Source organism: Balaenoptera physalus (assembly GCF_965194825.1).
Source record: "Balaenoptera physalus genome assembly, chromosome: 11".
NCBI lineage: Eukaryota > Metazoa > Chordata > Mammalia > Artiodactyla > Balaenopteridae > Balaenoptera > Balaenoptera physalus.
The window spans coordinates 95304133-95325115 of record NC_138896.1 but is presented as its reverse complement, the minus strand read 5'-3'; the positions used below and the strand labels follow the sequence as shown (position 1 = coordinate 95325115).

General features: G+C 36.7%; 1 protein-coding gene across 13 annotated transcripts in view; it reads right to left on the bottom strand.

The window, feature by feature from the left end:
* Window positions 1-20983, bottom strand: part of CHL1 (cell adhesion molecule L1 like) — a 199743-nt gene that overhangs the window by 165663 nt on the left and 13097 nt on the right. For 5 of the 13 annotated variants that reach the window (XM_082412116.1, XM_082412112.1, XM_082412118.1 and 2 more), the window contains exon 2: window positions 14823-14977. The exons of the other annotated variants lie outside the window; for them this stretch is intronic. The gene's annotated coding sequence lies outside the window, so the exon portion shown is untranslated. The remainder of the gene's footprint in view (window positions 1-14822; window positions 14978-20983) is intronic. 13 annotated transcript variants of the gene reach the window in all.

Genomic DNA, 20983 nt, shown 5'->3' with positions numbered 1-20983 from the left:
GTTTTAAGTTAAGAATAAATCAAATAGATAATCTTTTAGATCTCAAACAGGATCTAGCTCTGATTTTATATTACTTTCTAATGCAATTGGAGATTGGCTCCCCAGGTAGTAGGAATGTCCATTACAAATTTGCAGTAGCAATTCTGAAAACAATTGATTGAGGAGCGCTTTGCTTTTATATATGATCCGAAATGTACGTGACAAAAATCTCATATATCAGAGAAGCGAGGCTCCTTTGACAAAAGCCTGATCAAATCAGTTGATCATGGGCAAGTTAATAGCAAAAGCAGACTCATTTAGTGATGATAAGAGGATATGTTTATGTGGGGCTTGCTGTATGCCAGGCATTGTTCTAACTATTCTGTATTTTATGAATTCATTTCATCTGTACAACTCTATGAGGTAGACACTTTTTGTTTTTAAGGTCCTCATTCCAAAGATGAGAAACTAAGGCAGAAAGAATTTACATATTGCCTAGGGTTACAAAACCATTTCTCCGGAATGCAGCTTTATAATTTTGATAGCCTTAAATACTGCCAAAAGATATTACTGCAGCATCAGGACACTTTTAAAGCAGACCCTCGTTCTTTAGGGCTTCAAGCTTAGTGACACAAACATTTCAAATCATGATTAAAGAATGGAATTACAAACCATTAAAAGTCACACTGGAAAATGTACTGAAACTGCCTGAGAGTCTTTCAGGCACATTTAGGTATGAAAGGAAGTTAACATGGCTATTATTAGGACTTTCTGTCCCAAAACATTGCACAAGGGGTCTTTGTTTATTCATTCAAATATTTATTACTTTTCTACTCTGTGTCCTGCGCTGTGGTCAGGCACACCCATGAATGGGGAGCCCTATGTTCCTGAAATAGGAACTTATCTAAACAAATCCAATCCCAGGATATTATTCCCAATTTCCTGCTTGAGCCATTCCACCTGCTGCTTTGGTCAGAGCATTTGCTCAAGCGGCTTTCAACCCCTGACTGCTCTCCACTGTTCCTGCACCACTGGCTTGTGGACCTCAGACTCTCCTTCCTTCTCAGCTTCACCAAAGCACACCCAGGGCTACACTCTCTAATCTGCCCTTGAAATAAGACTACATTTCAATAATCTGTCCACCTTCCCCAGATGTTTTCAGCACTGTATGTATTTTAGTCTTGATAGCTACTTAAGGTTTCACATCACAGGGAACCTTAGGAGACAAAGAATTTTCAAGTGGTTTCACTACCCCATCCATGAAAAACTCATTTTCACCCATGAATTCATATTAGAAAGGCTTCATAAGAAATGACAATTGGCAGAATGGCCATCATCAAAAAATCTAGAAACAATAAATGCTGGAGAGGGTGTGGAGGAAAGGGAACACTCTTGCACTGTTGGTGGGAATGTAAATTGATACAGCCACTATGGAGAACAGTATGGAGGTTCCTTAAAAAACTACAAATAGAACTACCATACGACCCAGCAATCCCACTACTGGGCATATACCCTGAGAAAACCATAGGTCAAAAAGAGTCATGTACCAAAATGTTCATTGCAGCTCTATTTACAATAGCCAGGACATGGAAGCAATCTAAATGTCCATCGACAGATGAATGGATAAAGAAGATGTGGCACATATATACAATGGAATATTACTCAGCCATAAAAAGAAATGAAATGGAGGTATTTGTAATGAGGTGGATGGAGTTAGAGTCTGTCATACAGAGTGAAGTAAGTCAGAAAGAGAAAAACAAATACAGTATGCTAACACATATATACGGAATCTAAGGGGAAAAAAAAAAAAAAAAAAAGGCCATGAAGAACCTAGTGGCAAGACGGGAATAAAGACACAGACCTACTAGAGAATGGACTTGAGGATATGGGGAGGGGGTGGGGTGAGATGTGACAGGGTAAGAGAGTGTCATGGACATATATGCACTACCAAATGTAAAATAGATAACTAGTGGGAAGCAGCCGCATAGCACAGGGAGATCAGCTCGGTGCTTTGTGACCATCTAGAGGGATGGGATGGGGAGGGTGGGAGGGAGGGAGATGCAAGAGGGAAGAGAAATGGGAACATATTGTATATGTATAACTGATTCACTTTGTTATAAAGCAGAAGCTAACACACCATTGTAAGGCAATTATACTTCAATAAAGATGTTAAAAAAAAAAAAAAAAAAAAATCTGCCTAAAGAGGTGAAAGAGTACTCAAAAAAAAAAAAAAAAAAAAAAAAAAAAAAGAAATGACAATTGGTTAAGGTGGATAACTGTGTGGGGTTTTTTGCTTTATTATGAGTGTAATAAATGTTCACTGTAGAGATTTGGTAAAATACAAATGTATATGCATGTGTGTGTATATATATAAATATATACATATATGTGTGTATGTATGTGTATATACATATATACATATAAAATAGAAATCATCTGCCAAAAATAAATATTACTAACATTTTACTGCATTCCCTTCCCCAATTAATATATCGATATTCAACTAGTAGTACAGCTACACACACAAATATACACACATACATGTATGTATGTATACTAATGAATATCTAAAAATCATAAACTGTTTAGCTATACATAACATTATGAATATTTCGCTTTATTGAATAACCTAACATACCTTTTATGTTCATATGCTTGGGCCAATATTCACATAACTGGAAATCTAGCTTGATTTAGATTAAACATATGAAAATATGCTCAAACAGTAACGTAAAATGTTTACTTCCTGTAATTTATAACGATGAAATTTTGGTTAACAACCTAAATGCTCAGAAACAGAGAAATAATTAAGTACTTAGAATATAGCTATGTATTAGAAAAGTTTGTAGCTTTTTTAAAAATGTATTTTCAAAGAATATTGAATGCTAGAGAAACTTCTTATGTCATAATATTGGGTGAAACCAACAAAATTTTATACAGAGTTTGAGCTTGATTTTACAAAAAAATTATATGTATCTATATCTACCTGGGGAATAACATTGGAAATAAATACATCAAATTACGAGCATTGCTTTTGGGGGGAAAGGGGCAAGGAGAGAGTAAATATGATCTAATTTAATAGATATATTTTTTAATAGTCATGAATTATTTTTTTGCACCAAAATGAACACGATAAGAAATGAAAACACTTTTCTCCCAAAGGCTGCATAGTTATGTGAACTAGGTAAGTAAATGGCCCAATTTATCAAGCTGAAAAGAAAGAAATTGCGTTCCAGTTTTAGGGTATAGGGTGGGTATGGGAAAGCAAGAGAGGCAGCTGAGAAGTCTAAGAAAACAGAGCAGAGTCAAGAAGATATATGAAGTTTGGGGAAGCTGAAGACAAAGACAAAGAAGAAATAAAAAAGAGATGAGGCTGAAAAAATGTAATCATTTCACAATGTATATCAAGTTACCACTTTAAATATAAATGATTTTTATTCATCAATTATACCTCAATAAGGCAGGAAAAAATAAAATTATGTTTCTATTTAAAAAATACAGATAATTTCTAACATGATGATCATATTTTATATATACTCATTGGCAAGTGGAAACTTTGTTCTATAAAAAATTTCTAAGTGCAAAAACCCAACTGTGAAAATAAATAAGTAGCAGAGCATGGAAAAGTTACTCTGATAACTCAAAAAAAATCTAAAACTGCTACAAAGAGATGTCATAAGATGTTCAAAAATTAAAGTAGGCTATTGTTATTTATAGACTTTAAATGGTATAGTAACTATTTAGCTTATAATTTATTAAAATAAAATGCTAATTCTAATGAATTGTAATGCAGAAGAAAATATGCAAATTCAATGACAACTCTCAAAATACTTTTAATGGGGACCAACTCAAAATAATTCTGCATGAAGGGCTCCAGGGAACTGTGTGCAAGAAGAATAATATACAAACATAATTGTGTCACTCAAAAGACCAAATTAATAATTTCTAACAACCCGCCAATATGTAGACCTAGACCATGATTCCCCAGTGCCTCTTCACACTGAGCTCAGTACAAGGTAGATGCCAAAACCTCTGAATTAAAGAGATGAGTATGCAAATTCCCAGTATGACTTTCTGGTCAACCAGCAGTGATTGCCATGATTTCCACTCCTACTAAAAATTGATCAGCGAATCAATGAGAAATATAAGGGGATCAGAGATTTCTGATATGAAGAGATAGAAAATCACTAATGATGCTTTAAAAAACAATCATTAAAATAAAATTTATTTTGGGCTAGGTAAGGTGAAAGTATAGTTAAGGATCACACCAACACACTGAGGGTGAGATACATTTGGGGCGATAGAGAATAAGAAATAAAGTCGAAAGATACAATTCTGGTTGAAAATTTCAATTAACATTAACTTTTTAAGATATCAAAAATTAACATTTAGAAAAAAATATTTAATGCAATCCTATTTTGCAAAATTTCAAATTGGTCACCTAGGGCTAGGCCTGTTTCAGTTCTCCATGGAATTGTGCATCTGCAATTACCTAAGACATTTAAAGCAAAGGAGGAAGAAAAGACAGCAGTGGTGGTAGTGATGATGGTGGTTGTGTTACTGTAAAAAAAAAAAGAGAGAAGAAGGAAAGAAAAAAAAATCTGCTTTAATTATGGGAAATCACCGAAGTAATTTTTTATTGTTTATAAATATTGGGGAAAGTTATTCAGATCTCCAATCCGCATTGATTTTTATCCCCCAGGGAACGTGAAAAAGCGATAGTATAGTAAAACATAATGCAGAATTTCAGGTAGCCAAAAACTCTAAGTAAATATAAACCAATATACTAAATTCACTTTTCAGGTATCCAATCCTATAGTAGTAGGACTACCAATTAATGTGAAATGAAAATTAGTGATGATTATCCAGTTAAGAGATTCTTAACCCCATTAGAATCACAAACACATTTGAAAATCTGGAGAAAGCTGACTCTTCAGAAATATACACACATATTCATGCATTAAATATATTGAACACAATTATAATGGTTTCAAAAATCCCCTCTGATTTGGATCATTCAAACCACTCAAGATAAAGTTGAACATAAACAGAGGATGTTCAGCCTTAAAATAGGGAACTAAAATATATCATAATTGTTTAATCAAATTTTATTGCAAATTACCTATCTTATATAACAATATAACATCTTACATTTTATAGCACTACATGACTTTTTTCATGTAATCCTTGAAATAACTTTGTCTGTGAATTTTATCAGGTTCATTTATAAATCAGGAAAAATACAATCCAATGAACTAAGTTACTCTTTAATTTCACACATAGTAAGTGACAAAAGTCAAGTGTAGAAACCATATTGTGATTCCAATTCTAGTACTTTCTCAACAGCATCATACTCCAGTTTCTAAGCTAAAAAAAAAAAAGTGGTTTTTACTTTGTGAAGTTAGACAGTTTAAAATAACACAAAACAAACTCAATCCTTTACTGTGAAAGGAAAACATTTTTTTTTTTTTTTTTTCCAAATCATCAGCTGGTGGTTTGTTATGAACCAGTGAGCAAGCTGTGGACCAGAGCTTTCCTACTTGGGATTTTGTCAGTTTAAAGCCTTTGCTTTCATCTATTTCTGCTTAACATGATAACACAAAAGTCTAGAGAACCACCACCTTCCTTAGTTACTTCACATATCTGGGCTCATACAGGAGCTTAAAAGACATGTTTTATACTCTTCATTATATACCAAATGCTCCGTATTTATTATACAAGAAGAGATCCTTTGATCCTTCAGAAACAAGCTCCTTTTTGAAGCCTTGGCAACATAATGTTCAAGAGGGCTCCTCCAATAGGGGCCAGTGGGTCACTCAGCACACATTTTTAAGTACATACTTCGTACAGCTCCTTATTAGGTCTTTATAATAAGGCAGAAACTCGGGGTGGGGGGATCCATCCAAAGCAAACAAAACAAAAGCAGCAAACACTAAGAGGGGTTCAACTCCTTCCCTTAGTGAGCCCTCAGTGAAATGCAGAGAGGAAACTTTAGCTAAGGAAGGCTGGGATGGTCGACTGAGGAGGGGTACGGGCACGTAATTAATTTGCAAGTTCAAGACCAGAAACAGATTAAGGTTAAAACTGCATGCAATCAACATTATTTTCTGTTTTCTCAAAGCCACCTAAAACATCACAAAGTATAATCTGAGCCCAGATATAAGGATCACACAGAAATCTCAATAGGCATTTTATAATTCCACAACAGTGAACAAACTAGTAGCTGAGAGCTGAATTAATTATCTGGAAAATTCAAGCAAAAAATCCTTTCCTCTAATACTTCCATATCCACAAATATTTCAGGAAATATTAGGCTCTAGAGACCTACATATTCTAGAAAACGGACTAATTTCAGAAAAGCCAACTCTACTTTGGACATTCACATTCTTCTGGTTAGGAAATGTAATATTCTCAGGTCATTTCTTGCATTAATTATTCACTTAGTGTACCTGGAGCGGATGCCACTGAATTTGCTGCTGTGTTGTAGGGCAAAATTTGTGGAACTTATGGATGGACACAAGGGGAAACTGGCTGGTCAGTGAACGTTTTGGGAATGGCATTTTTTCCTGTCATTTTTACACATCAGTGGTCAAAATTAATGAAGTTTCTGAAGGAAATAACAATTAGAAAAAAAGATTAGGACAGACTTTTAATAAATTGTATCAGACATAAACCATGTTGGCAGAAATTATAATTAATAAACGGTGAAATGTAACACTGCCTTAAAATAGAAAGCAGAATCTCCTTAGAAACAACACACAGGCTAATACAAAAATCAATGTTCACCATGCTGGTTGTTTGCAAAATTACACAATTAATCCTGTGTAAACTAACCTATCAGCAATGCACACTGCAGGATTCCTGACAACTATTAGGCTGCACAATGTATTAAAGAAAGAGAACTTTAATGAGATCCCATGAGAACCTAATGATTTAAATCACTTTTTTTCCCCCTAAAAGAACATTTTTACACCACTTAACGGACATTATTTTCCATATCTAATATACATATGGTTGAATCCACCAGGAACCAGAAGACAGTCTATCTTGAGTCTAAAATATGCTATTAAGCTGATTTCAAAGTAACAAAGGATTTAGAAATCTACATGAAAAAGATGCCACCCTTATCTTCTTAGATTTGATAGTAAACTACTGCTATTCTATGTCAGTGGGCTCTCACAGGGGCTAATTAGCCATTACAAAATTGTATTACCACATGATATACCACTCGAAGATATGTGGTCTTGTGTGCATTCAATTTATGTAAATTATAATCTGGCTTATTCCACTACAAAAATAACTAGAAATAAAGTAATCATTTAGGTATAATCATTTTAAAGATTTTAAAATGATTATACATGTACCTGTTACACATGTACTTACACTTACATAAGCATATAAGTAAAGATGTTTACATTCATCTGTAGGTATTCCCTTGAACACTTAACATATAAATAGACAATTCTGCACAGTTTAATCAGAAAAACAGTTCTTTTTTTTTTTTTTTTTGGATGATTGGGGTAAGCCTTTTAGGGACATTTTTCAACTCTTAGATTGAATGTAATTCCATCCAAAAGCATACCACTTGGATAGAGGCAAAGTGATTCTTCAAAAACTGCCCTGTGCCTTCATTACATAGTCAAGTGAATTGAAATGCCCTTGAAGAAGACATATTATTGTTACATATTCCAATAACCTCATTAAATTTGGTCTTAACTTCTTCTGAGCCCTGATTCTGTAATCCTGACAGCAATCCTGTCATAGATGAAATCCAGTTAGGCATTGTCTACCTCTATACCAAAACTGCATGCCAAAATAAATGGATGCATGGATGGATCGATCTGTCAATCCATCTATAGATCGATTAATACACAAGGGCATTAATTGCAATAAGCGAAATTGAGAAAAAGAGAAATGCTGTCAATCATCTTCCTGGAGCCAGTGTGGACATCCTAGGGAACCCCACGTGCACTCACGAGTATTGGCTGGTTTCCTTCCCTTTACTCCACTGTTGGAATCAAACAGAGCAAAATTGCCAGTGGGAGGTCAGAAGCAAAGAGTACAGGTATCTTAAAGAGTAGAAAGATGGGGAAAAGTGAAGAGAGACCAAAAGAGGAAAATCCAGGAGGAGAAAAGAATGTAGGCGCACAAAGGAGAGCCATTTGCCTGAAAGGCTGGAAGCCTCCAAAGCAATAAAGACAGGCGACATTTCTGCAGTGACGTGTCAGCACGAAAACTGTAGCAAGGGCCCACACGTGCCAGCGCCATGCCACATGTCACCTACTGTCTTTCAAAATGATATGAGCCTTTTAGCTCTTATTTTCATATAATAATAATTAAGAATGTTAAGAGAAAAGACAGGGTTTTGGTTAGTTCATTTTTTTTTTTCTCATTTAGCTCAGAAGCACAATACTCGCCTACTTAGTCCAAGGAACTAGCACTGATATCTCGGCAGCATCACTAAGCAGAGCACACATACCCAGTGCTACTCTAGACCCCAGCTTCAGGTCTTGCTTCTCCGGGCTGATGTATCAATTCCTGTCTCCTTATGTTTCTTCTCATATAGCTTTTCTATGAAAACAGGCAGAAACAAATATTAAAAGTGATTTACGAGATGGCTCTGTACTTGGTTTTAATAGATGGGCATTCATAGGTGGTTATTAAAGTAAAAGTAAGATGAACATGGGGTGGGAAGCAGGTGGCTACCATTTACAGTCCTTATAAACCCTGGTAATATCGATTGGGCTGGCCAGAAAGTTCGTTCGGTTAGTGAATCAGGTGTTCAATAGAATTCTTGGTGAAAATGAAAATTGTGTCTTTTTACTTAAAATCGAATGAACTTTTTGGCCAACCCAATACACCCTGCTACTTTCTTGTATGATATAAATATTAATTTTACCATGAAGACTCCTGGTGAAATTATTTACCTGAACTAATAGGCATGAATTAATCTGACATGCATTTCAGTGTTCACCAAAAATTTCCCACTTTCAACAAGAAAATATTTTGAGAAGGACTAAGACACGCTTCATAAAGGACAGTCTGGTACCCTGTACAGCTTCCATCGCAGCACTTATTATTCATCTATTAATCGTCTACCTACTGAGCTAAATAGTAGGTTCTTTCAGCGTAGGTACCAATCCAGTTGCTCACTATTGTTCCTGAACTTAATGGAGAACTTGGTATACACTCAGAGCTCAGTATTACATGTTGAATGAATAAAACGTTTATATACTTAATCCTCTAGTCAATTAGTACCTAACACAGTCCTTTTGAGTTCTTTCAATCAATTTTTTGCACTTTTCTCTCCCACTGAAGTCTGCAATTTGATGTAACCAACATGGTTTTGGATACTTCACTGGATCTAATAGTGTTCACAATTGCAGCAAATACATTTTTAGCAAATGCTACATGCTGCTCACTGTTCTAACAGTTTTTAAAAGAATAATCCATTTAGTAATTGCAACAATCTTCACAGAAAGGTCTTATTCTTTATACGTGATACAGTAGCAGTTTTACTACAAAAATTGACCACGTTTTGAATAGTAGATTAGTCCCAAAGAAAGATGATATAGCACCCATACAAAAGTTAACTCTATGGGTCAACACTTAGAGGACATTTACCTTCTAATATTAACATCACAATGCATATTTGTTTTCCTATAACAGTTCACTTAGGTATCACTGTTTTATATCATATGATAGTGATGGACCATAAAGCTTTCACCCAAAGGTCACTTAATATTATGAACCTTTCAACGAGAAAATAGTTTGAAGGGTGGTATGTTTGGCTGAATAATGACTCCCAAAGTTGTCCACATGCTAATCCCTGAAACCTGTAAGTATGTTTGCCTTACATGGTAAATGGACTTTGCAGATGTGATTAAATTAAGGATATTGAGACAGTGAGATTATCCTGGATTACGTGAATGGAGCCAATGTAATCACAGGGTCCTTACAGGGAGAAGGTAGGAGGGTGAGAGTCAGAAAAGGGAATAAAAGGACAGAGCAGAGAAAGAAATTAAAAGATGCTATACACTGCTTGCTTTGAAGATGAAGAATGGGGCCGTGAGACAATGCAGGTAGACGCTAGAAGCTGAGAAATATATGAAACAGATTCTCCCCTAGAGGCTCTAGAGGGGGCACAGCCTTACTGACATCTGGATTTTAGGACCTGTAGCCTCCAGAATGGTAAGAGAACAAATTTAAGCCACTAAATTGGTGGTAATTGCTAATAGCAACAATAGGAAACTAATGTAGGTTGTGTATAGAAATGTGTAGATAAGAACTCACATTTCAATTTTGAGGGGCAGTTTTTGGTACTCCTTTTGGGTTCATACAAATGCTGCCTTCATTCTACTTATTTTATAAGAAGATGAAGTAATATTATATTTATAAGCCAAAATTAAAATTACACTGCTTTTTACAGACACTTAAGTCTTTAAATAAGATTTGTCATGTAGGTAGTCTCATATTTATTATTGAGCACATAAAATATTTTCATAAATTAAGCCACTTAATATTAAGGTAAAATGGATTAATATCTTCTATAAGTTAAACACAGCATCTACAGTCTTATCAACTTAATATGAAACAAGTAATTTAATCTCTCTTCAGTGGTGTGCTCATCTATATTCAAAGATAAGATAAGAACACTTACAGAACTGAGAAGAGCACTGGGAAGATTATCTGATATGCAAGTATTACTAAAGTATGTCTTTGAACTTTGTGTAAGTACTGGAATGTTACTATGTAGACCCCCTCTACTCTTATAAAGAAGAGACTGAGTTGTTTTTTTTGCCTAGTTTTTCACAGCTACTATGTTGAAAGTGGAAAGGCATGAGATTTCTCTTAGATCTAAGCAAGTGAATCTTTGAATACATTTACGGTCTAGTACAGGTAAATACTCTGATATACTGGCATTGTAATCAGGAGCTGAAACAAACTCATATATCAGTCTTGTAATGATAATGTTTCCACAACTGAGGACTCAAAACCACTAACTCTAAATTTGCAATTTCACAATGTAGCTTAGGTGTTTTTATGTTATGAAGAAATTCAAATACAGAAAAATAATATAGAAATACCTATATGATTGCCATCTAGAATTAACAAATACTGACGTTTTGTCATATTTGCTTCATAACTCAACTTTTTAAATAAATAAAATACAAGAAATCAAGTCGAAGCCCCTTAAATTTCTTTTCTAAATTCCACTTCCCGACTTCCCTGGTGGTCCAGTGGTTAAGACTCTGCACTGCAGAGGTCGTGGGTTTGATTCCTGGTCGGGGAAGTTCCGCATGACGCACAGTGTGGCCAAAAAAGAAAAAACAAAAAATCCATTTCCTTTTACTTCCAGAATGAACCAACATAATCCACTTAGTGTATAACAATACATGTTTTATATTTTTCTACAAAGACAATATAATTTTGTATGAGTTTTTTTTAATTCACATAATTGGTATCATCCGCAAAATGTCATTCTGAGACTTGCTTTTTTTCAGGTAAACTGTTGTTTTCAAAATCTACATTTAGATTTAGTTCATTCATTTGAACTGTTCGATAAAAGTCAAGATCTATATATTAAATATTTTATATATGTCAAATTATTCATTCCCTTTAGAAGGACATTTAGGTTGGGTTCTTGTTTGGGGGGGGTTTGTTTTTTGGGTTTTTTGTTGTTGTTGTTTTTGCACTTACAAATGGTTGCATGGAACATACTTGTATATTTCTCCTTGAGCACATGTGTGAGCGTTTCTCCTGGGTGATCATGTAGCAGGCATGTGGACGAGCATGTGGCTGGCCATTCCAGGGTGTAAACATTTTCAACCTTTCTAGCTCTTGCGAATTCCTCCTCCAAAAGGGGATTATGTCACTTTACACTCATACCAGCAGAGTATGAATGCTTCCATTTCCTGGCATCTTCACAACAGTCAGCACTAGAGGTTTTCATTGTTTTAGCCTAATAGATGTTAAGCAGCTTCTCACTGTGATTTTTTAAAAATCAGCTTTATTGGGGTATAATTCACATACCATAAAATTACCACATTTTAAATGAACAATTCAATGGGTATTGACAAAAGCATGCCGTTGTTTAAACATCACTATAATCAAAACAGAAAATATCCATCTCCTCACCCCCCTACCCCCACCCACCAGTCCCTGAAGTCACTGATCGTACCTCTGTCCCTTCAGTTTTGCCTTTCCCAGAATATCATATATCGATAAACAAAATCATACGCCATTTGACTTTTTGTGTGACTCCTTTCACTAAACATAATGCTTCTGAGCGTCATTTATGTTACTGTTTATATCAGCACTCATTATTTGTGACTGCTGAGTAGTAGTCCATGCTATGGATGAACCACAGTTTGTTTTCACTGTGATTTTAATTTGCACTGTCCTGATTACTCAAAAAGTTGACTATTGTGACATATATTTTGAGTCTCTTTTTTCTGAAATGTGTGCTCTCTCTCTGCCCATTTTCCCATTGTGTTGTCTTTTTTTCTTATCAATTTAAAAACGATTCTTCGTTCTTTTTGTCATTCTCAGCATAAGTGATAGATATTTTTCACATAGATTTGAAAATAAATACCCAAAGTGTAAACTTTAATCCTCCTGGAAGAAGAACACATTTAGCAGCGTTTGACATCTACATGCCAAAAAATAGGGTAGGCGTCTGGATTAAAGTCAGTGTACTTTATTTTCTATTCAGTAAACCTTTAAATGGTAGAATGGTTCTTTCCTAGGAAGGAGGGAGGTGGGTAATGTGTCCTATATTGACTTGGGGACACTTAATATGAAACATTAATATACAGCAAGAGAAAAAGATATCTAAATTCTACGTGAAACAATTATCTCACCATTTCAACCAACACACATCATGCTTAGGATCAATAATTGAACGGAAAATGTCTTTCATCTTCTACACCCAACACAAAACTGCTGTACAAATTAATAAGCAGGTTCTCCCAGAGTAGTGTGCATGTACTCTTTCTGCAATTGCATGCCCTCATCCAGACCAGAAGCTCACTAAATGTCACTCACCCCAGCCCTGAGCCCCCCCTGGGGCTCATACAACTCACTCTGCTACTAAGCAGCATGGAAACAAATATCTTAAACCTTGTCATCACACAAGTCCTTATTCTTTGGTTGTTTCCTATGTAGGTTTTCTGCCTGCAGGGGCTGTGTGTTATTCCTTATAACAACCCCCAAACCACCCATATCATCTTACTAGAAGTACAATAAACAGTCTCGCTTACAAAATCCCCTTTATCACACCCTGGTTCAAGTCCAAAGCGTTCTCATCTCCCATGTGGAATACCAACTGATCTTGCTCTCCATCATAATCGAGTCTTCACACAATAGCAAAAGCGATTTTTTTTTTACAAACATAAATCAGATCAAGTTGCTTAAACTACCTGAAGAACTGAATAGACATTTTTCCAAAGAGGAAATGCAGATGGCCAACAGGCACATAAAAAGATGTTCAACATCGCTAGTCATCAGGGAAATGCAAATCAAAACTACAATGGGATATCACCTCACACCTGTCAGAATGGCTGTCATTAACAAGAACACAAATAATACATGTTGGCGAGGATGTTGAGAAAGGAGAGCCCTTGTACACTGTTGGTGGGAATGTAAATTGGTGCAGCCACTGTGGAAGACAGTATGACGGTTTCTCAGAAAACTAAAAATAGAACTACCACATGACCCAACAATTCCACTCCTGGGTATATATCCAAAAAAAAACCACAAACACTAATTTGAAAACATACATGCACCCCAATGTTCAAAGCAGCATTATCTACAACTGCCAAAATATGGAAGCAACCTAAGTGTCTGTAAACAGATGAATGGATAAAGAAGATGCAGTATACATGCACACACACGCACACACACACACACACAAAATGAAATACTACTCAGCCATAAAAAAGAATGAAATAATGCCATTTGCAGCAACATGGACAGACTTGGAGGGTATTATGCTAAGTGAAATAAGTCAAATACAAAAAGATAAATCCTATATGATATCACTTATGTCTGAAATCTAAAAAACACAACAAACTGGTGAATATAACAAGAAAGAAGCAGACTCACAGATATAGAGAACAAACTAGTGGTTACCAGTATTGGGGCAATATAGGGGCGGGAGACTGGGTGGTACAAACTCTTGGGTGTAAAATAGGCTCAAGAATGTATTGTACAACACAGGGAACATAGCCAATATTCTGTAATAACTGTAATGGAAAGTAACCTTTAAAATTGTATAAATTTTTTTTAAGTTGCTTAACTGCCTGGATTTTTTTGAAGTTACTATATTGCACTTAAAATCCATATTCTCATGCATGACCTAGAAGGCCTTATATGATCTGCCCTAACCTCACCCGTGCCAAGCTCTCCCACGCTCACTGCACTCCAGGTCTCAGCCTTCTGTCAGTTCCAGACGACGCCAAATTCGTGTCTTCCACACTGCCTTTCCACTCCCTGCCCCTCTGCCTGGAACTCTGCTCTTCTGGCTCTTTTCCTATTTGCCTTCTCCCCTTTCTGGCTCAGCTTGAAAGTCACCTTCTCAGACAGCCCTTGCCAAAGTAAGTTCCTTCTCTCATTTTTCTCTACCACAGTCCTTTGTTTCTTTCCTATAATGATTTTACTGTTTATTTATTTATTGGCTGACATTCTCAGTAATGGCAAACTATGACAGGGCAGGGAATCTGTCTTCACCTTAACGCTTAACACAGTGCCTGGGATTTATAACAGTTCAATAAATATTTGAGGAATGAATGAATGACTCCTTGAAATCAAAACTACGCACATACCACACACTCACACTTCACTTGAAGATGCTGGTTCTTCTGTCTTCTATTTGGGAGCACAGCTACAGCCCCATAGGTAAATTTTTCTGATATGGTTCCTTGCCAGCATCAATCTGGTCAGACCAAATTATTCAGGAGTTGCACAGAAGATAATTCCTCCCCTGATGCACACAGGACTGAAGGGGGGAAAATTCAAGCTAGTAAAAATTTCCTTCCTCTGCAGACTTTTAAACTGCTAATCGGCACAAGCAGCTTGCAGCAGATTGAGCTCAAAGTGTAGCTGAAATGGCACATAACTAATTCCAGGTGATTTAATATCTTACATTGCCCCAGTGAAAATATTGACAAAGAAGAAGAACACGATTTGGAGTCTTTCTGCACTGCTGAATTTGCTGTTAGCTTTGGAGCCTCTATCAAGGCATTTCCATTAATCAGCATTGCTGAAGAAAGGAAGTCTGGGTGTGGCATGCTGAAACCACTGCCAAATTGGGAAAATGCTAGAAAATGGTAAAATGCTAGTTATCTAGGTATGAATATTTAGGAGCCCTTTCTCAAAATGTACGGTCCCCTTGGTGAGCGTCAAAGTAATGTCCAGCAACGCTCCTTGACTGGTCGATGGCACATGCCTAAGGAGGAAATAAGTCTCCTGAATATACTGCCAATACTACACAGGCAATTACCAGTGTTAGGGGAAATATGACGTTGAGATTCTTCTAGCAAAGTCACATCTTACTAGTGGCATCTGTAAGCACAAACTTTTTTTTTTTTATAAACAGGTCTGGTGTAAATTGACTATTCTAGAGTTCAGAGGTCATTATTTTATTCATAAAAGCTTTCTCTAGGGACTTGCCTGGTGGTCCAGTGGGTAAGACTCCATGCTCCCAATGCAGGGGGCCCAGGTTTGATCCCTGGTCGGGGAACTAGATCCTGCATAAATGCCGCAACTAAGAGTCCACATGCCGCAACTAAAGATCCCGCATGCCACAATGAAGATCCCACATGCCGCAACTAAGAACTGGTGTAGCCAAAATAAATAAATAAAATTTTTTAAAAAAGCTTTCTGTAGTGCATTAATTCAGAATTCACTCTCATTAGCTTTATGAAAGATAACAGTCGCTTTAATTCTTCTTCTGACAACATTAAAAAGAATACAAAAAGCAAGGAGATTTTTTTTTTCAATTGTCATATAGGAGAGTCAAATTTGAAATCATGGGACATCAAAAAGAAAAACAAAACTGTAGTATTTAGAATTATTGTGCCATATACCCTCAAAGATACATTTTACCCTCACTGAGCCAAAACTTCAAATACCAGCAATACTATTTCTCCTACAGTACTTCAGTTTAAAGCTGTACCATTAGACATCAGTTTTTAAATATCACCTGATCAGTAGTGCCCCTCTAAAATACAGCGGTATTTTTTAAACACCATATTTTGTTTACATATTCTGGCAGCTAGGTCTCAGATCCTAAATTCTTAGGTTTAAGATATCTCCAAATATAGATACTCTCACTCAGAACATTCATTATACCAATTTTCGGAAGTTTAGGCTGGCAGTTGACAAATTTGATAAAACCGACTGATTCATGGAGCCAATAAATGAAAAACAAGTGGAAATGTTGAAAGTCAAACAAATTTAGAAATCATAATATGGTAAACCCAGAGGTAAATTTCACCATTGAATCGTTCAACAGATGTCAATGACACCTTTGTCAAAGACAAGTTGTAAACCTTTTGAGAGAGATGCTTCAATGCACAGAACAGTTTTATAACTAATCACCTAGTATGTGGCCAAGAAATAGATGTTGCGTTTTGCCCTCAATAAGCATACAGTGGCATAAGCAAACCCACTGACAATTTTAAGAGGTTTTCACTTTGCTGATGAACGCTTTATGAGAAAGCATAGCCTAAGAGAGTGAAGGCAACGTAAGTGAGGTTCTGTAGATTTGCAAAAGAGCAATTACATACACGTATGTGAGTATGTGTGTGTGCTGGCTGTGTTTAAACTCTCAACTTTTAATCTCTACATTATGGCTTGACACTGTTACTTAGTAGATGCACATAATTATTCTTTGTAAGGCTATTTCACATCACCGTAACTATTGCTTTATAAACTCTACCAACGGAAGCACTTCTTCCAAGAGAACTCTGGATTTTTGTGTATTTCTAGGTATGAATAAAAAATTCATAGCAATTAACACAGGGTGCATTATTCAAGGAGCTCTCAGAAGGAAGAAGGTCCATTACTAATCAATATTGTGGGTATTCATTTTTGTATCTTTTTTAAAAAGTAAAATTACTTAAAGTTGTGAGATTATACAAATAAAAACAAGAATTTAGAGAATCCTGATATTTCATAGTCAGACCCTAATATTTGAAGTCCTTATCATTACTTTCCTGTTTCCCCTTTTTTTCATTTCACATGCATATTATATTTAGAAAACTGACCACAGAATGACCATATGTGCATTATCTGAGCTTCCATGACTAAGAATGGGGTCCTAGAAAAGACTAGAGAACGCAGAAATAGCAGTACTCTGAAACATGGAGGAGAAATTAACCCAACTGTAAAAAAAAAAAAAAAAAAAAAAAAAAGGATAGTGCTGTGTTTTTCTACTGGTTTCCTGGCCATCTTAAAACTGAAAATCACTTCACAAGGTCACTGGCACCAAACATCCCTATGATGGCTCAGGATGCCCACACCCCTGACCTCTGCCAGTCAAGCAGGCATTAGGCTGGCTCCCTAAACGCACATGCTGTGACGGTACCATCTTCCAAGTATGTTTGGCTTTCTGTAAGCCTACTGCAAATTAGGGAGGGTTCTTCTTTTATAATACGTGGGAAGGTCTTTCAGGACTTGAGAAAGGTATACAAATCACATTTTAACACTTCAGATCTTCTCAAACAGCACTAGATTACACTGACAAATATTGCTAAAAATCAAATGCTCATTAAATAGGGCTTGAACATTTATTTTGTTTCAGAGAAATGATACCTGAAATGGAATTTCATCTTTGCCTTTCAAGTTCTGCCTTTTCCCTGACACCTTTTAGTAGTGCCCAAGCTGGAAGTAACCTTTCTCTATTTTGACCACACATTCTCAGTACCTTCCAATGGCATTTATAATCCTTTATTTTGCAGTACACTTATTTGTGTACATGTCCCAGCTCTTTAATTAGACTGGAGTTTCATAACATTTCAGGAACGCAAGATCCCAGAAAATGCAAACATACTCATATTAATAACATTTTACGGGCATGTATTCAGGGGTAACTGTAAGCATCTTCAGGCCACCAACCGTGTCTAATTCATCTTGGAATTTGTCCATTCGGCGTAGTGATTTTCACACAGTAAGGACTTCCTAAATTTTCACATAAAGATTAAATGCAGGAACATAATAGAATAAAGAGAGAGGGGGACTGTGGTGAATTTTTCTTAAGGGTGTCTTCACCCTCCTGGAGTTGGGTTGCATGTCCTAGCGTAGTAGTCTCAGTACTGAGACAATCTCGGAAAGTGGCTTTGGGCAGGAGGTAAGTGAACATCCTTTCTCTTTTAATCCTTCTGACTATAAAAACCTGGAAGTCTCAGGTAGGTTCTAATATATCATTAACAGTGCTTTAACTCTTCTAATCCTGCTATTTCATAAAGAGGGAGCAGGACTTAAGCCTGGAGCCTTGGTCAGGCAATAGGGCCTCGCTAGAATGTAATGACCTTGGGTTGTTTTTGTTGTATTCACGTTTGTAGTGACCTTTCATTATTTCCCACTGACACTGGTGTTTCATTGATAGCAGTGAAATAAAACTTCCATTTTAAGTCAGTGTCTTTTTATAATGAGCCAGTTAAAAAGTTAAGTGAATTATGGCAGACGGCACAAAGATAAGACAAAAATCGTGACAATGGTTACATTTCAGCGAGTACAGTCTTAGAGAATTGTAGATTACTGAGTGACCAGTGACTTTAAGAAGAAAGGACAGCGGGAAATGTGTCTGAGAAGACAGACAGGAGCAGCGAGCTGTCCAGTAACAGGAGGGGGTCTCTAAGGATACAGGAAAGAGGGGCATCATGAAGACTGAGTCCGGCTGGATGTGGAAACCAAGTATGACAGTTACTTGGCCTGCAGAGCAGTGGGGAGCCAGGGGAAATTTTCAGGAAGTAAGTGACATTATGGTCAAAGTGACAAGCGAGAAAGGGGATTTTAACAGTGACGTTTAGGTCTTAGTGGAGACGGGCGACAATAAAATGCAGAAATCCAGTGAGAGAAAGGTTGCAGTGGTCTAGTGATTAGAAGACTGAACAAGGAATTTTCCGGAATAGCTCATGAGAAATAAATCTCAGTGTGTCAAGAAGAAAGCTGAAGAAGGTTTTCCGGTTGTTTAAAGTAGAGAAAGGTTAAAGAGGACAGAAAGTGGCAAATTGCTAAAGGGAGATGGGAGAAAAGATGCTCTCTGCTGCAGTAAAAATGTATTTGCTATATCAAAAAAAAAAAACTGTGGGGAAACCTAGGATTGCTTGTGTTTCAGTAGTCCTAATCATTTTTTTAAGTACAAACTCATTATAGAAACCTCAGTTTACAACCACCATCAATTTCTGCCATTTCTTTCATTTTTTTTTTCTGAGATCCAAGAGAGCAGAATTTAAAATGTATAAGGCTTTAGGTTATATCATCGAAAAATGAAACATTTTCAGAAAACTTGCATTTTCTGAATAAGGAAATCTTTTATCAGTCACAAATGATTTGCCATTAAAATAACTTTAAGACAAATCAGATGACCTGATTTCTAGTTCCACATTCACACATATGAGTTCCACGAGTTCCCTTAACTCTCTGAACAGGATCAATACCTACCTTGCTTAAATAGCTAGCCGTTACGAGTATCAAATTAAATGTACATACATTGTGTCTTTCAAAGGCAATTTAAAGCATTACCAGTATAGAATTAAATACACCGTAGCACAGCCTTTTAGGGTTACATATATTGCATTTTGCCTGTTGACATAATTTTTGAAATATGAAAAATATAGTGCAATACTCTGCTGGTGCTTTCGGCAAGACTGCAGGAGAAACACATCTACTCACGTTTATCAGAAAGGTGGGAGTCAGAGGTATAAGAAAAATAGCATGCTTGGCTCCCAAGTACTTAGAGAAAAATGACATGCTATAGAAGGAAGAATATGATGGGAGGATTTGAGAAAATAGAAAGGCAGAAGCAATGAGAACACAAACTGAACCTACATCAGGCATGGCGGTAGTTGTTCTTCAGCCACTCTCAGTGAGCACGTGAAGAGAAAGAAATAGCCCAAGAAAGTCCCCGGCTATATATTCTTGACCTGCTTCTTGTTCTGTGCACAAGAAAAAATAAGAATAATGTTGGTCCTCGCTACCCATTAGCGCCTTCCCATTACAGTCATGCTTCTGAAAGTTACAGGTAAAGCAGGGTCGCAGCCAAATGCACAATCATCATTTCAGGCCAAGAAGCCTGCTTCCTTTTCCATGTGTGGCTGTAACGGACAAAGAGAAGGAAATGGAGCAGCTCTCCTCTCTCCCTCCTCAAGCCTGGTGCCTTATGTAATCTAAGTAGTCACCTCCTTGATTCCTGGCATTTGGGTTTCACCTTGGCCCTTCTGACTCTAAGGAGGTACTCCTGGTTCTCCCAAGCCCAAGCCATTTCCAAGGTAAATGGAAAAGAGTAAGGATAAATGTAAAGGGATCAGAAGACAAAAGCATCAGAAAAGCCTATCCAGCTAAAGAATCTTTAGCCAAAAGTATTCCTGGCCAACTCGTCCCTCCCTTACTCTCAGCTCTAGCCTCTCTCTCCAGACAAAACCATAGGCACTTCCATGGAGCCCAAGTTCACCCTCTTGTCACACTCCCTTCTCAGAGGCATTTGTCTTCCTGGGCTTAAGATATTAAGGAACTGGGGAAGACAAAGGACTCTCCCCTTGGGACAGAGAGTAGTTCTACTTGTTCCATGTTTCTTCCACTTTTTCATCAATCGTGTATGAAGTACATGGTGTCACAGTGGGTTTGATAATCCTGTTGTTAGCATGTCTTTAAAAAAAAAAACTTCTCCCTGCCGTGTCTACTAGAATCCTCCAGCAAGGCGGTTAGATGAGCCCTCCCTTCGAATCTGGACTAGTCTTTGATGGCTTGGACCGATGGATTACAGCGGAAGGGCTACTCC